This window comes from Triturus cristatus, chromosome 10 (assembly GCF_964204655.1).
Source record: "Triturus cristatus chromosome 10, aTriCri1.1, whole genome shotgun sequence".
In the NCBI taxonomy this organism is placed as follows: Eukaryota; Metazoa; Chordata; class Amphibia; order Caudata; family Salamandridae; genus Triturus; species Triturus cristatus.
Genome location: NC_140593.1, coordinates 736,454,518 through 736,470,877, shown reverse-complemented (window position 1 = coordinate 736,470,877; position 16,360 = coordinate 736,454,518).

Genomic DNA, 16,360 nt, shown 5'->3' with positions numbered 1-16,360 from the left:
ACGGGGGTATGATTCCAAAGCGTTTGACACCAAACACGACATGTTTTGATGCAGCCATCCCAGAGTTAGCATTTACCGCGAGGTTATAATGCACTTAAGAGTATATGGTTTAACCGCATCCACAAACAGCCACAGAGAATAGACTCCGAGAGCTGCAGTGGGGCCCTACTCAGGCAGAGGCACCCTCTCACACGAAAACCAAGCACACTGCCCTCAGGATTGATAGGGCCTGCCTTAGGAGTGACTGATAGGTTTATATGTGTGTGTAGGTAGAGATATAGGGTACCTATATCTCAGTGAGGAGTGCTAACACTACCTCACCCAGGCTGCAGTAGCAGGCCTGTGGTGTCAGATTTAGTCTGCTTTCCCGGGGATGGCATAATACATGCTTCAACCCCTGGTAGGCCTGTGAAGTACCTATGCCCTTGGTACCTAAGGTAGCATATACTAGGGGCTCATAAGGTACCACAGTGTCCAATCACTAGGGCATCTAATATGCACTCCAAGTTGTTTTGAGAGAACAGAGAGACTGGGGCCCTGATTAGCAGGAACCCAGCCAGACTATATCTAGAAACCGGTGTTAACATCAGAAAAAAGTGGGGGCAACATAAGTGCAGATCCTACTCTCCTACAACTGGGAACACTGAAAACATTTAATTTAAAAAGGAACAAAATTAGGGTGTTCATTTTGCCATAGAAATTATGGTTAGTGCTGCAGAAAGAAAAATTAGGGCATGTTTTAAGTGAGATCTCAAATCCTCTACTATTTCATTAGAAAATTCTGACATGCAGACTGAAACAATCACTTTCAATACCAGCAGTAGACTTCCAGTTAACTCCCTAGTGAGCAGCAGCTTTACTACAGCGATCTGATGAGCAACTACACTGCTAACATTCTGAATTTATGGCAAATGTGTGATACATCCGAATGCCTTCTTGATGGAATCAAAGTAAAAAACTGAAAGCATTCCTCTCTGAGGAGACTGTAGTAAATGAGGAAATTAGGAAACTTCATAACAAATAAGTCTCCCAAGATGGCCACCAGAGACAAAAGAGCCCAAATGTAGCACAAATATCACCCAGATGTAGCCCAAGTATAGCCCAATGATAGAATGTCCCAGAGTGTTCTAAAGAAGAACTAGAACGCTAAAAGTCTTACTTATGACAAAGGTATTGCACACCTGAAGCCATCTTGATTGGAATAAAGTGGTAACACTTAAAACATTTAATTTGCAAAGGAACAAAATGAGGGGCTTCATTTTGCCATAGAAATTATGAATAGTGCTGCAGAAAGAAAAATTAGGGCACATTTTGACTTCTCAAATCCTCTTCTATTTCATTAAAAAATTCTGACATGCAGACTGAAACATGCACTTTGAATACCAGCAGCAGACTTCCCTGGTGAGCAGTAGCTTTACTACAGTGATCTAATGAGCAACTAGAGTGCTAACATTCAAAATGTATGGCAAATGTGTGACACATCTGAATGCCTTCTTGATGGAACCAAAGTAAACAAGCATTGAAAATGCAATAGGTCTCGCCCTCGTTTAAGTTAAAACAATTCTGTTTGTAATTAGGTGGCTTTTTAGCTTTGCTTTTATTAGTGTTTTTCAAACTTTCATGTACATAACTTGCATATGTATGCATACTTGTATATGTGTATGTATGCATGCATTTATATTTGTATTTATATAGATATGCAGATTATACATATGTTTATATTATCTACTGGCGGTCGCCAGTAGATAGTTATAGTTAGGACCGTGTTTCCATAGGAAATCCGCAACATTCTATTTGGAATAACTTTGGCGCCGGTTGACAAATCCTCGCAAAATTTTCAAAATAGGTGGGGCGCTCCGCTCCGCTCCTACCCTGAAACTCTCGGGGTGATTGGTCAAGCCGGGGCCGAGAAAAAAGGGGGGTCCCAAAACACGTTTTCCCCATGCATTTTTCCATAGGGACCTTTAGTCCAAGGTACAGCCCAAACGGCTGAACAGAATTACTTGAAATTTGCCAGAGAGGTAGTCCTCAGGTCAGGGAAGTGCCTTTTGCAGGTCTGGTGTCAATATGTTCAGTAGTTCCTGAGAAAATCAAAAGTAAAATCATATATATGTGGGCGGAGCCTAACCACACATCTCATCCTGAGATCTGATTGGCTGTCAGCACTTCATCCAAGAAGTGTTGGCAGCCATCTTGGGACCAATATACATGATAGCACCTCATTAAAAATCATTGCAGTTAATAGAAGGTTTTAAGACTTTAGTTACATTATAAATCATTTGTTGATGGTACCATACTCATTTTAGGAATTGTGGTGTGTTCTAAGGTGATTTCCCCATGTGAAAAAGCCTTCTGCTGGGATATCATGAATCATGTTTGAGAGAAAAATATTTTCTCATGCTTTTCCCACAGCGGTTTGGAAGGTGATCTATAAGCTAACCTGAGAGCATATTTTCTGTAAATTCATATTATCTTTTTCAGTCATGTGAGAATGAAGTCTGACATTCTCAGTAAAACATGTACATCCAACAATGGCAGAGACTGTCAGTTGATTCCTTTGTGTTCTACTGCAGCTTCCCAGAGTGTTCCAAAGAACAACTAGAGCGCTAACAGTCCTACTTATGATAAACGTATGGCACACCTGAAGCCATCTTGCTTGGATTAAAGTGGTAACTCTTAAAACATTTAATTTAAAAAGGAACAAAATGAGGGGGTTCATTTTTCCATAAAAAGTATGATTAGTGCTGCAGAAAGAAAAATTAGGGCACATTTTGAGTGACTTCTCAAATCCTCTTCTATTTCATTAAACAATTCTGATATGCAGACTGAAACATGCACTTTCAATACCAGCAGCAGTTTTCCCTGGTGAGCAGTAGCTTTACTACAGTGATCTAATGAGCAAAAAGAGTGCTAACATTCTGAATTTATGGCAAATGTGTGACACATCTGAATGCCTTCTTGATGGAATCAAAGTAAAAAACTGAAAGTATTTCCTACTGAGGAGACTGCAGTAAATGAGGAAATTAGGAAACTTCATAACAAATAAGTCTCCCAAGATGGCCACCAGAGACAAAAGAGCCCAAATGTAGCCCAAATATCACCCAGATGTAGCCCAAGTATAGCCCAATGACAGAATGTCCCAGAGTGTTCTTAAAAACAACTAGAGTGCTTACTGTCTTCATCATGACAAAAGTATGGCACACCTGAAGCCATCTTGATTGGAATAAACTGGTAACACTTAAAACATTTAATTTAAAAAGGAACACAATGAGGGGGTTAATTTTGCCATAGAAATTATGATTAATGCTATAGAAAGAAAATGAGGGCACATTTTGAGTGACTTCTCAAATCCTCTTCTATTTCATTAAAAAATTCTGACATGCAGACTGAAACATGCACTTTTAATACCAGGAGCAGACTTCCATGGTGAACAGTAGTTTTACTACAGTGATCTAATGAGCAACTAGAGTGCTAACATTCAGAATTTATGGCAAATGTGTGACATATCTGAATACCTTCATGATGGAATCAAAGTAAAAAACTGAAAGCATTTCCTACTGAGGAGACTGCAGTACATGAGGAAATTAGGAAACTTCATAACAAATAAATCTCCCAAAATGGCCACCGGAGACAAAAGAGCCCAAATATAGCCCAAAATCACCCATATGTAGCCCAAATATAGCCCAATGACAGAAGTGTGCAAAACACTTATTATTTTGTGTTTTTGCAGTGTTATATAGTGCAGACTTGTCAGGTATTGGAGTGCTTTACATGAGCAATGGGTACATCACACAAGAACAAATTCATTTTGGTTGTAGACATGGGGAGACTAAGTGATTTGACCAGAATCACAGAATGTCGAGCTGAAGCAGAAACTCCAACCTGGTCCCCAGTTGGAAAGTCTGCAGTTCTGGAAGTAACACCACATCCTCTCCCCTAAGTGCAACATTTAATCAAGTGGTCAACTGGATAAAAAAACATAAAGATAACAAATAATTTAAAAGTGCTTTGTCGCTATTTGTCCTTATTTTAGTCTTTTAGAGCACTAACCATAATTTTGATGCCAATAAGACCCTCTCATATATGTAATTTCTAAAGGAAATGCTCTAGGTATTACAGTTTTGATTACATCAAGATGACGTCAGGCGTTCCACACTTTTGTAATAAATATAGAATGTTAGCAATCTAGTTGTTCATTAGGATACTGTTGAGAGGCAGAGGCCAGGGGCACGGACTCTGAAAATTGAAGGCAGGTAGGAGGGTGCAAAGGCAACAATTGAACCACACTGAGCAGGCAGGAAGGGCCGTGGCAGCTCAACAGACTATGGAGGGCAGTGGAAAGGGGGGCAGGGGCAACAAACCAACAATACAGGACTTGCAAGAGAGGCTGTGGCAATGTAATAGACCATTGTGGGCAGAAGGAAGAGGCAATGGTAGTACAACCATACATGCCAACATACCCGATTCAGCCAGGAAACGTCCAATGTTTTTAAGCTCAAATGGGTTTTATTTGATCTGTCTCCTGTCTACAATCTCTTCTTTTTCAATGTAACTCAAAGGGGAAAATCAATACCCCAGCTTTTTTTCAAAATCTCCCTCTTACCAAGTTCAAAATGTTCGCAAGTATGGTACATTGGATCATGGAAGGAAATGGGGTAGGGACATGGACTTGGATAACAGAGGACAGGAGGGACATGGAGAGGTGCACCAAACTGACCCTGCAGGGCAGGCATCAGGGTTTGCAGCAGCACAATACACCACACAGGGCATGCGGGACGGGAGTGCAGCACACCAATCCATAGAAAGCAAGAGGGAGGGGACAGGACCATGCACATGGACAACAGAGAACAGAGGGGCAAGAGGCAATGGTAGCTAGCTGACCATAATGGACAGACAGGAGAGAAAGCTGCAGCATAACAGACCATAAAGGGCAGGAGGGACGGATCAGGGGCATTACAATGCAACAGACAAGCCAGGAGGGAGGGAGTAGGGGTCTGCACATGTAAACAGAGGGCTGGGGGCAAGGGGGCAGGGCAGGAGCAGCAAGATAGCCATGGAGGTCAGGCAGGATGGGCACTAGAAGCAAGACACACCATGAAGAGCCACAGTGAGACTGTGATGGCATACACACAGACCATGGAGGGAAGGTGGGAGGGGGTCAGGGGCAGCTAACTGACCACACAGGGAAGGTGGGAGGGGCCATGGCAGCACAGAAGACCATGCATGGCAAGTAGGAGGGTTAGTGGCAGCACAATGGCTATGATGGGCAAGAAGGAGGGTGCAGGGGCATGCACAAAGGACGATGGAGGATAGAAGGGAGTGTCAGGACCTGTGCACAGACAAGAAAGTTCAGGGGAAGGGGCCTCACAACAGACCGCACGGGGCAGGCAGGAGGAGCAGTTGCAGCACAACAGACCAGGGAGGGCAGAAGGGTGTGGCAGTACAATGGACCATGTGGCCAGGAGGAAGAGGATAGGGGCATGGCATGTGGACAGGCAGGGTGGAGGTGGCAGGGACAGGTTACAGTCATCTGACAATGCTAGGCAGGTGGGAGGGGAGTGGCAGCTCAACAGAACACTCAGAGTAGATAGGAGTGGCAGGTCCATGGAACATGGTGGGCAAAAAGGATGGAGCAGGGGCATGCACAAAGACATCGGAGGGCAGGGGGAAGGAGAATAGGGGCAGCAAGCTAAGCACAGAGTTTAAGCAGGAGGTCAATGATGGGACATAGAATTGGGCAATGGAGGGCAGGAGGAGTGGACTGGTACATCATACTAAATTGAGAGCAGTGGCAGCACATTAAACCATGCATGGCAGGAGGGAGGAGGCTAGTCCATGGATTCACACAACAGAGGATAGGGAGGAGGGGGATGGGGCAGCAAGCTAACTGTTCAGAGAAGGCGGGTATTAGGAACTTTATTGTTTTTAAAACGTGTGTCTGTGCGAACTACTTAAAATATGAACAAGTATGCAGCATAATCTCACTTTTATTCAGGAAGAAGAGGACGTTTGTGACTGTGACTCTGGGCTCACTTGGCAGAAACACCCCCTGACCCTCCACCCCCTATCGCAAAATGTAATGCCCGTGAAAAGGGTAGGTGAACACAGTGTTATATAGAACATAGTCCTGAGAGCACGATTGAAAATGAAAACTAGATATAGTGTATGGTATAAACAATGCACCAAAAAGTGTGATATAAGATGAACCGGGCGTGAAATATAATATGCAATACATTGTGCGCAATGACAGATTCATTGGAGAGTGCGAGATAGCACAGGCACTAGCGCGTGCTATGCGATATGCGCCTTGGAGTGTAATATGCACAGGGCAGTGTTGTGTAACCTAACTAGTCTCTAAAGTTGTAATATAAAATATGTGCTGGGGAGTGTAACGTTGCATATGCACTGTGACAAAGATATGGATCCCAGATTGTAATATGTATGGCATAGCACTGTGCGTTAGAACATAGGCATCGAGGAAGGCACGTTAGATGGGGCAATATAACCCGTGCGAAGAAAAGTGTGGCATGACATATTCACGGGGTGGTGTTACAGTGCACATGGGCTAGAGAGTGTCATAGCATATGCACTAGCTAGTGGAATACAACACAGAGGTGTGTGGCACTCAGCAGGCAATGGTGGGTGTAACACAGCATTGGTCTCTGCCAGGAGCACGCTGTGACTCTCAAGTGATGTTCGTTCCCTTTCCAGAGACTAAAATAAAAAGTATTACACATCCGGCAGTGGATGTGTGTTTTATTAATCGTGAGGGGGGTTTCTTGCATAGTTTTGGTCGAATTTTTGTCGAATCCCCTTTGAATGGCTTGGTGTGCATGTGTATTAAATGTGCCCGTCAATAGCTACCCATGTTTGTATAAATAAACGACAAGGGTGTCTACCGGGATTAGGCACAGTAGGGCATCAGACATGTCAGAGCTTCACTAGTGGTGTAAATACATTCAACGTGGATTCATTGTATGCATAGTCGCCTTTTAATGAATATCACACAAATCGTCATGGTGATAGGTACGTACGGTTTGTCCAGCATGTCCTAGGTGTGTCTATAAATATATATTTTTTTTTAAATAATAAAAAACAGTGGCCGGCCCTGGGGATTGGGGTCAAACAAATATAATAAGGAGACAGGCCCTGGGGGATGGGGTCATCAGGGCCAATAAATTAGAATAAGAAGAGGAACTACACAGCCCCCCTTCTTAAAAAATTAAAATAAATAAAAGACTGGCATCGTGCCGGAGGCGACGCCCCCTCCTTGCAGCACTCTGCAAACGCGCCCCCTGGCGAGTTGTAAGTTGGGGAATTAATTCCTCTTCAATACTGAGGGTCCCTGAGCGCCAACTAGCCCAACAGGCATCTCCAGTATGCGCCAGGGAGCTGCGCTGCAGACAGGTGTTCTGCGGCCAAGCCCCTTTTTACACCTCTCTGCAACGCAGCTCTGTGGCGCTTACTGGAGGTACCTAGTGGTCTAGTTTGACCCTAGGAACCCTTGGGATTCAAGGGGACTTAATCTCTCAACTTAGAACAGCCACAGGGCGCGTTTACACAGTGGTGAAGGGAGGGGACGGGGCCTGAGGTGACGTGTGCAAACACGCACTATGGCACGTTTTAAATTGGGGATATAATTTCCCTTCAATACTGAGTGCCCCTGGGGGCTAACTAGCCCACCAAGTGCTTCCAGTAAGCGCCACTGAGCTGCATTGCAGAGAGGTGGTCCAGGCCGTGCCACTTTTTACACCTCTCTGCAACGCAGCTCTGTGGCACTTACTGGAAGTACCTAGTGGGCTAGTTGGACCCTAGGGACCCTCAGGATTCAAATGAACTTAATCTCCCAACTAAAAACAGACACAGGGCGTGTTTACACAGTGGTGAAGGGAGGGGACGGGGCCTGAGTTAACATGTGCAAAAACGCCCTGTGGCCTGTTTTAAGAGGTAGTTTTAATCCCCCTGCCCTATTATATACTAGGGGCTTACAGAGGAGGTCATGCTAATCACAGGGGGACCCCAACGCATAATGTTCCCTAGTGTATGTAGGTGTTTTCACTGTATTCTAAGTGTCTTTTAACATAGCACTGGCTCTAGGACTGGTTAGTCAGACTCAGTTACCACCAGTATCCGTCTGAAAAAGTTGAGGGTACAGGATGATTTTGCAACAAGGCTTCTTTCTGCTCTTCTTTTTGTTCTTTCTGCACGTTATCCTTCTTCCTGCACTTTTCTTCGTCTTTGAGGACTTCTGTTGCTTCTTTCTGCACTTCTTTTTTTCTTTCTGTGAATGTTTTCTTCTTTCTTCACATGTCCTATCTCTGTAGGCATAGTTAGAAATTAGCATTTAAAAAACCTTTGAAATTCACAGAAAAAACCATAGGTTTCAGGCACGTTATAGTTAGGAATTAGCATTTAAAAAACCTCAGAAATTCACTGAAAAAACCATAGGTTTCAGGGGTGTTATAGTTAGCTGGACTTTTCACTTGTACAAAACCATTGAAATTCCCCCGTTATAGTTAGTTCAGCTAACTATAACTCGCGCGCCCGCAATGCACTGCTGATGACGTCACATATTACATCACTCATGACATGGTCAGTGACATCACTCATGACATCACTGATGACATCTCAAATGACATCACTGATGACATCACTGATGACATCATCCTTGTGATAGAGTGGCAGACCTCCTCTCACCCTAATATAACCTTTGATACACACATTCAAAAATAGAGACTACAATTTTCAAAACAATGGACATACCAATACCAGTTACAACAACCTCTTCAGTAATTCTAAGATCCACATACACATCCACTCATTCACCAACAGTCCTATACAGTCACTCGTACATGTACTCACTCATCATATGTACTCATACACCTATACATCTTGTTACACAATGCCACTCATCCATAGAGTTACTCACACACATAGTCACTCATGCTAATAAAGAATCAAACATACATTTACTTGCATATACAGTTATACACACACCACCACACTTACTTCTACGGAAACTTACACATACTTAGTCTTTTAAACAATCACTTATAGAAACACATACTTATTCATACAGGAACTCTTTCAATCTCTCACTCTCACATATACTCACTTATATACACCAATAGTCACATATACTAGTTTAAAACATATGTAGTTACTCATAAAGACACTATTGAGACAGTCATTCACTCACTAACACACCCATACACACACTCATCCACCCATACAGTCCTGCACACATGCTGTCTTCAACACATGCAAACAGTGAGTCACTCATTCATGCAACTATGCACTACGTAATACCCCCCACCGAACCATGCAGACACTCAGACTGATACTCAAAAAACCAACTAATAACCTATATAGACACCCATGTAGCTACTCACCAACCCATGCAGCCACTTATACACAAAGTGAGAGACTGATACAGATATTTACATATTTAAACATTACTCACTAAGCCATGTATTCACTATGATACACTTAATAAGTCAGTTACACAATCAATTTTTCAAAAACAAATCATCCATTTAGACACTTATTTACCCATTTATTCTTCCATCGACCTTGAGATATACATATATAAAACATATTTAATTTTCAGAAAAACACACATTCACTGGATGATGTCATCAGTGATGTCATCAGTGATGTCATTTGAGATGTCATCAGTGATGTCATGAGTGATGTCACTGACCATGTCATGAGTGATGTAATATGTGACGTCATCAGCAGTGCATTGCGGGCGCGCGAGTTATAGTTAGCTGAACTAACTATAACGGGGGAATTTCAATGGTTTTGTACAAGTGAAAAGTCCAGCTAACTATAACACCCCTGAAACGTATGGTTTTTTCAGTGAATTTCTATATATATATACACATACATATATATAAATGCATATGCATATATATGCATATATATATATATATGTGCATATGTGTGTGTGTAGAGAGAGGTAGAGGTGTAGAGGTAGAGAGGTAGAGGTAGAGAGGTAGAGGTAGAGAGGTAGAGAGTAGTAGAGCGAGAGGTAGAGAGAGGTAGAGAGTAGAGGATGAGTAATAGAGAGTAGACAGTAGAGAGTGAGTAGTAGAGAGTAGTAGAGAGGAGTAGAGAGAGTAGCAGAGAGTGAGTAGTAGAGAGTAGTAGAGTGAGTAGTAGAGAGTAGTAGAGAGTGGGCAGTAGAGAGTGAGTAGTACAGAGGAGTAGAGGGTAGTAGAGAGTGAGTAGTAGTGTGAGTAGTAGAGAGCAGTAGAGAGTGAGTAATAGAGAGTGAGTAGTAGAGAGTAGTAGAGAGTGAGTAGTAGACAGTGAGTAGCAGAGAGAGAGTAGTAGAGAGTGAGTAGTAGAGTGAGTAGTAGAGACTAGTAGAGAGTGAGCAGTAGAGAGTGAGTAGCAGAGAGAGTAGTAGAGAGTGAGTAGTAGAGTGAGTAGTAGAGAGTAGTAGAGAGTGAGCAGTAGAGAGTGAGTAGTAGAGTGAATAGTAGAGAGTAGTAGAGAGTAGTAGCGAGAGAGTAGTAGATAGTGAGTAGTACAGAGAGAGTAGTAGAGTGAGTAGTAGAGAGTGGTAGAGAGTAGTAAAGAAAGAGAGTAGTAGAGAGTGAGTAGTAGAGAGAGAGTAGTAGAGAGTGAGTAGTAGAGAGTGAGTAGTAGAGAGAGAGTAGTAGGGAGTAGTGGAGAGTGAGTAGTAAAAAGTGAGTAGTAGAGGGTAGTAGAGAGTGAGTAGTAGACAGTGAGTAGCAGAGAGAGAGTAGTAGAGAGTGAGTAGTAGAGTGAGTAGTAGAGAGTAGTAGAGAGTGAGCAGTAGAGAGTGAGTAGTAGAGTGAGTAGTAGAGAGTAGTAGAGAGTAGTAGCGAGAGAGTAGTAGAGAGTGAGTAGTACAGAGAGAGAGTAGTAGAGTGAGTAGTAGAGAGTGGTAGAGAGTAGTAGAGAAAGAGAGTAGTAGAGAGTGAGTAGTAGAGAGAGAGAAGTAGAGAGTGAGTAGTAGAGAGTGAGTAGTAGAGAGCGAGTAGTAGGGAGTAGTTGAGAGTGAGTAGTAGAAAGTGAGTAGTAGAGGTTAATGGAGTAGTGGAGAGTGAGCAGTAGAGAGTAGTAGAGAGTGAGTAGCAGAGTGAGTAGTAGGGAGTAGTAGAGAGTGCATAGTAGAGAGAGTAGTAGAGAGTGAGTGTTAGAAATGGGGGTCTCTAGTTGGCAATGGCTGGCCACTGTCCAAGTAGGGACCCTTCTTCCTAAGTCATAGTAAGCAGCCTACACCCTTTGACAACCCCTGCTCAACCCTGTGGTAACGTAGCACGAGCAGCTAGGCTTATCTCAGAGGCAGTGTGTGAAGCATTTATGACCATACACAGTAATATAATGAGGAACACTACAAATGGACACCACTCAAGTAATTATGAAAAATAGGTATTTTTATATAGACTTAATCACAAGACCAATAACAGTAAAAATCCACAATACTATAAAAATATAATTACTTTAGAAATGCTGCAAGGAAAAATAGTTCAGGATGCACAAATGATGTTTAGTTCAAGGCAGGGGTCTCTGCGACCCTTTTACTCACAAAGTATCTGGTTCCTGGAGCAAAGCAACAAAAATGTCGCTGAGGCGTTGTAGCGATAAATTTTCTCACGCTAACCAGCGATGCGTTGAATCCTTACCGCGAGGGAGGATGATGCGCTGGGTGGCGGGCAGGACAAAAGCGACAAACTTCCTCACGCTAAGCCGGTGATGCGATGAAATCCTTGCCGCGAAGGGAGGATGATGCACCGAGCCTGTTGCGTGTGCGATCTTGCTGCGTTGACAAAGATGGCGCTCCGCGAGGGAGCGACGATCCGGATTCGATGCGGGGAAAATGGCGAACGCTCGGCGTCCGTGCTGCGATGATCCTGTTGCGATGATTTCCAGATAGCGGGCGTTTTCAGGCCCGCAGGCAGGTACTGCGACGATCTTCGGATAGCGGGCATTTTCAGGCCCGCAGACAGGTGCTGTGACGATCTTCGGGGTTAGCGAGCACTCGGCGACAGCGGAGCGGCGATCTTTCTCACGCTCACCAGCTGCAGCGGCTCGCTAACGGAGGTTAACGACGATTCTCAGCGCTCTCTTCTCAGCAGTAGAACTAGAGGCCCTGGAACACACAGGAGCCTCACCTGCAGATAGTAATCCTCGCTGGGAGGACACAGGAGGCTGATGGTGGAGTCTGATGTGCCTGAGACTCCAGCAGGAGGCTAGCTCTCTCCTAGCCCTTGGGTGATTGCTGTAGCACAAAAATAAAAGTCCAATCAAAGTTCTTTTCCTCTTCCTGAAGTCCAGTAGTAACAGCTGCAGGCCAGTCCCAGAAAGAGCACACAAGGCACAAGGACAGTCCTTCTCTTGCAGATTCCTGTAGCCACACGGACAGAGGTTCTTCTTGTTATCCAGGAGCAATCCCAAATGTAGGGGTTTGTGCACAAATATTTATACCCCCAAAGTCTTTGTTCTTAGGGGTCCCAAGCCTCTGAACCCAGCCAGAACCAGTTTTGCCCAGCCCTGAAGCACTTTGTTGATCAGGCTGCATCCTTCCTTTCAGAAAGAGGGGGTCTGCCTCAGACGCACAGTGGGAGGTGGAGCCAGCTTTCACCTTGCCAGGCACAGCCCTATTCAAGTGCAGGAGCTACCCCTCCCCTCACACCTAGGCAGGTCGCTCTATTCAACCCAGGTCTGACTCAGCCTGCCCTGTCCCTCCAAAACCAGACAGCCAATACACATAATAGCAGAGCAACTGGAAGGCTTAGGCAAGAAAGTACCTATACTCTAAACGTGGTAGTTTCAAACACAGGATATAAAAATAACCTTCCCTAAAAGATGTATTTTAATATTCTGAGCTCAGGCATACTAGATTCGTTTTTCTACCATGTTCTGTGGGTCAGTTAGGACTATAGGATGTAATAGCCCAGACCTCCCATTCTGGCCTATGGAGAACAGGTAGCCTTACAGTAGTGAAAAACGAAATTGGGTGTAATTCACTACTAGGACATGCTACATACAACAGGGCATGTCCTACCTTACACATACAATGCGCCCTATCATAAGGGGGGCTTACATGATGCCAAGGGAAGGTTTAGGGGCTGGGAAGCGGGTGCACTTCACAGCCAAGATGGCAGTTCTGGACTGCACGCAGACACTGCAGTGGCAGGTCTGAGACACACTTTACAAGCTGATTCCGTGGGTGGCACAAGCCAGTGCTGCAGGCCCACCAGCAGCATTCGGTTTACCAGCCCTGGGAACACACCGGCCACGCTACTAGGGACTAACAGGTAAACTGAATAAGCCAATCATGGATGTACCAATTCATATGTCATCTTTACAAAGGGAGCATTCGCGCTGTGGCACTGAATGGCAGCGGCACAGCGCCCAGAGCATCTATAACCAGCAAAAACAGAGGAGACACAGCGAAAAAAGGAAGGGAGACTCACGCCAATGGTACCAGGTCTAACACGCGTCCCCTCCAGCTGAAATGTGGGGAGAACTGCCCATCCCCTTGGAAGTTCTCTTCACTAAGGCGGAAAAATCTGGTCAGACCATCAGCATTGGCGTGTTCTGTACCAGGGCGATGTTCCACCGTAAAGTCCATACCCTGTAGGGAAATGGACCACCTTAACAACTTGGGATTCTCACCCCTCATCTGCATCAACCATCTGAGGGGCCTGTGGTCTGTCTGAACCCGGAAGTGAGTCCCAAAAAGGTATGGTCTCAGCTTCTTCAGTGCCCAGACCACAGCAAATGCCTCACGCTCAATTGCACCCCACTTCTGTTCCCGTGGAAGTAACCTCCTACTGATGAAGGCTACGGGTTGGTCTAGTCCCTCCTCATTTATCTGTGACAGAACAGCCCCCACCCCATGCTCTGAAGCGTCTGTCTGGACAATAAATTCCTTAGCAAAGTTGGGCGCCAGGAGCACGGGCGCTGTACACATGGCAGTTTTGAGGGCATCAAAAGCTTTCTGACAGGTGTCAGTCCAGTTCACAATCTTGGGCTGCTTCTTGGAAGTCAGCTCAGTCAAGGGGGCAACGATGCTGCCATACCCCTTGACAAACCTCCTGTAATAACCCGTGAGTCCTAAGAAGGCCCTCACCTGGGTCTGGGTCCTTGGGGGCTCCCACGCCAGGATGGTTTCAATCTTGGGCTGTAGAGGTGCCACCTGGCCACTCCCTACCTGGTGTCCTAAGTACACCACCGAACCCTGCCCAATCTGGCACTTACTGGCCTTGATTGTGAGGCCTGCTCGGCGCAGCGCCATCAACACTTCCCAGAGGTGGTGTAAGTGGTCCTCCCACGAGGAACTGAATACTGCAATGTCATCCAGGTAGGCGGCACTGAAATCCTCCAGCCCAGCCAACACCTGATTGACCAACCTCTGGAAGGTGGCAGGGGCATTCTTCATTCCAAAGGGCATCACACGGAACTGGTAGTGCCCATCTGGGGTGGAGAATGCTGACCTCTCCTTTGCCCCATCAGTTAAGGCGATCTGCCAGTACCCAGACGTTAGATCAAACGTGCTGAGGTACCGGGCAGCCCCTAACCGATCTATGAGCTCATCAGCTCTGGGGATGGGGTGCGCGTCGGTCCTCGTGACCGAATTGAGACCTCGATAGTCCACACAGAACCTAAGTTCTGGAGTGTCACCAGGCGCTGCAGCTTTTGGTACCAAGACCACGGGGCTGGACCAGGGGCTGCTAGAGGACTCAATCACCCCTAGAGCAAACATTTTGGAGACCTCCTCCTTGATGTAGGCCCTTACCCGGTCAGTCACTCGGTAAGCCTTGTGCTTGACAGGAGGACTGTCCCCGGTGTCCACCTCATGGACGCACCAGTCAGTGACACCAGGCACCAGGGAAAATAAATCAGGGAATTGCCCCAACAGCTGGCGGCAATCTAACTGTTGCTCAGGAGTCAGTGTGGTGGAGAGGACCACACCCTCCACTGACCCATCCTTTTCTCCTGCACACAGGAGGTCAGGAAGAGGCTCACTTTCCTCCTCCATCCCTGCATCTGTGGCAAGGAGCATGCCCACTTCAGACCTCTCAAAGTGGGGCTTCAGGCGATTCACATGCAGGACCCACAGGGGGTTCCTGGGAGATTTAAAGTCCACCAAATAGGTAACTTGACTTTTGCGCTCCACCACCTCAAAGGGACCGGTCCACTTATCTTGGAGCGCACAAGGCTCCACTGGGGCCAGTACCCAAACCTTCTGACCAGGTTGAAATTCGACCAGAGTGGCATTCTGGTCGTGCCAACGTTTCATCTCCTCCTGGCTGGCTTCCAGATTTGCCTCAGCAATTTTTCTGAAAACGCCGAGTTTGGTTTCGGAAGGCCAGGATGTAGCTAAATACATCCTGGGGAGGTTTCCTGGGAGATTGCTCCCAGCCTTCCTTGACCAAACTCAGAGGTCCTCTTACCGGATGGCCATAGAGCAGTTCAAAGGGACTGAACCCTAAGGACTTCTGTGGCACTTCACGGTATGCAAACAACAGGCATGGCAAGAGGACGTCCCACTTACGCCTCAGGGGCTCTTCTAGGCCCATGATCATGCCCTTCAAGGTCCGGTTGAATCTCTCAACCAGACCGTTACCCTGGGGTGGTAAGGAGTGGTGAACTTGTAAGTCACCCCACACTCCTTCCACAGGGACTTCATATACTGGGAGATGAAGTTGGTCCCCCTGTCGCTCACCACCTCTCTGGGGAACCCCACACGGGAGAAGATCCCCATCAGTGCACGTCCCACCACGGGGGCCGTCACTGTCCGGAGCGGGATGGCTTCAGGGTACCGGGTGGCATGGTCCACCAAGACCAGGATGTACCTGTTGCCCATGGCTGTCTTGGGGTCCAGAGGCCCCACAATGTCGATGCCCACTTGCTCGAATGGGGTGCTAACAACTGGGAAGGGTTGGAGTGGGGCTTTGATCTTCCCCCCACTCTTCCCACTTGCCTGGCAAGTCTCACAGGTCCTACAATACGTATCTGAACTCTTGCGCATCTGGGGCCAATAAAAGTGGGTGACCAGCCTTTCAAAGGTCTTAGTCTGCCCCAGATGTCCTGCCAATGGGATGTCATGAGCCAACCCCAGTAGGAAGGTTCTGAAGCACTCGGGTACCACCAGCACACGGGCTGACCCCGGCTCAGCAACCTTAGGCTCGCTATACAGGAGACTGTTCTCCCAATAAATCAGATGTGAACCGGACACATCACCTGCTGCCTGGGCTGCAGCCTGGTGCCGCATACCCTCAAGAGAGGGGCAAGTTCTCTGCTGTTCACAAAACTCCTCCCTGGTGGGCCCCCCTTCCTGCTGCCACTGGGTCAGCTCAGGCAGGTCCCCCAGGTC